Below are 653 nucleotides of genomic sequence, written 5' to 3' on the forward strand. Positions count from 1 at the left end.
CAAACCGCTCCTTTCCCCCAACCCCGGAGAGCTCAGGGTTTGAGTGAGATCTTGGAATAAAAGCGAAGCCCTGGTGTGAGAAGCTTTTTTAGGCCCCTCCACCATCCTTTTCCTGCTCTTTTCTCTCTTCTCCACTTCCTTTACCTGTCCCTGCTCCACCTGAGGGTTGACCCTGACCCAGCCCCAGGTGAGACCCCTCAGCCCCCCCAAATCCTTCCTGGATTGACCCCCACGCACCCCCCGACATGAAGGGCGACCTCCCAAATCCGCCCTCGGCCCTCAGAGAACACAGGGGGTGCCCGACTCTTCTTCCTCCTCTCAGAGAACACAAACGATCTCCCTCTTCCCTCAGAGAGCACAGGGGATCCCCCCAATCCTTCCTGTCCCCTCAGAGAGCACAGACGGTCCCCCCAATCCTTCCTGTCCCCTCAGAGAGCACAGGAGGTGCCCCCAATCCTTCCTGCCCCCTCAGAGGACACAGGTGATCTCCCCCTTCCCTCAGAGACCCAAGAGGGTCCCCGATCCTCAGAGAGCACAGAGGGTCCCCCCCACCCTCCTTCTTCCCCTCAGAGATCGCAGGGGATCCCCCCATCCTCGTCCCTCCCCTCAGACAACACCGGGGGTCCTCCCCTCCTCCTCCCACCCCTCACGAG

At 61.1% G+C, this 653-nt stretch overlaps 1 protein-coding gene across 1 annotated transcript in view; it reads right to left on the reverse strand.

The window, feature by feature from the left end:
- LOC113941804 (calreticulin-like) overlaps positions 1–653 on the reverse strand; it is a gene marked incomplete at its 3' end in the record, with an annotated part of 2,266 nt that overhangs the window by 1,310 nt on the left and 303 nt on the right. The gene's annotated exons all lie outside the window — the stretch shown is intronic.

The sequence above is a fragment of the Corapipo altera genome, unplaced genomic scaffold, assembly GCF_003945725.1.
Source record: "Corapipo altera isolate COAL_440 unplaced genomic scaffold, ASM394572v1 59880, whole genome shotgun sequence".
NCBI classification, from domain to species: domain Eukaryota; kingdom Metazoa; phylum Chordata; class Aves; order Passeriformes; family Pipridae; genus Corapipo; species Corapipo altera.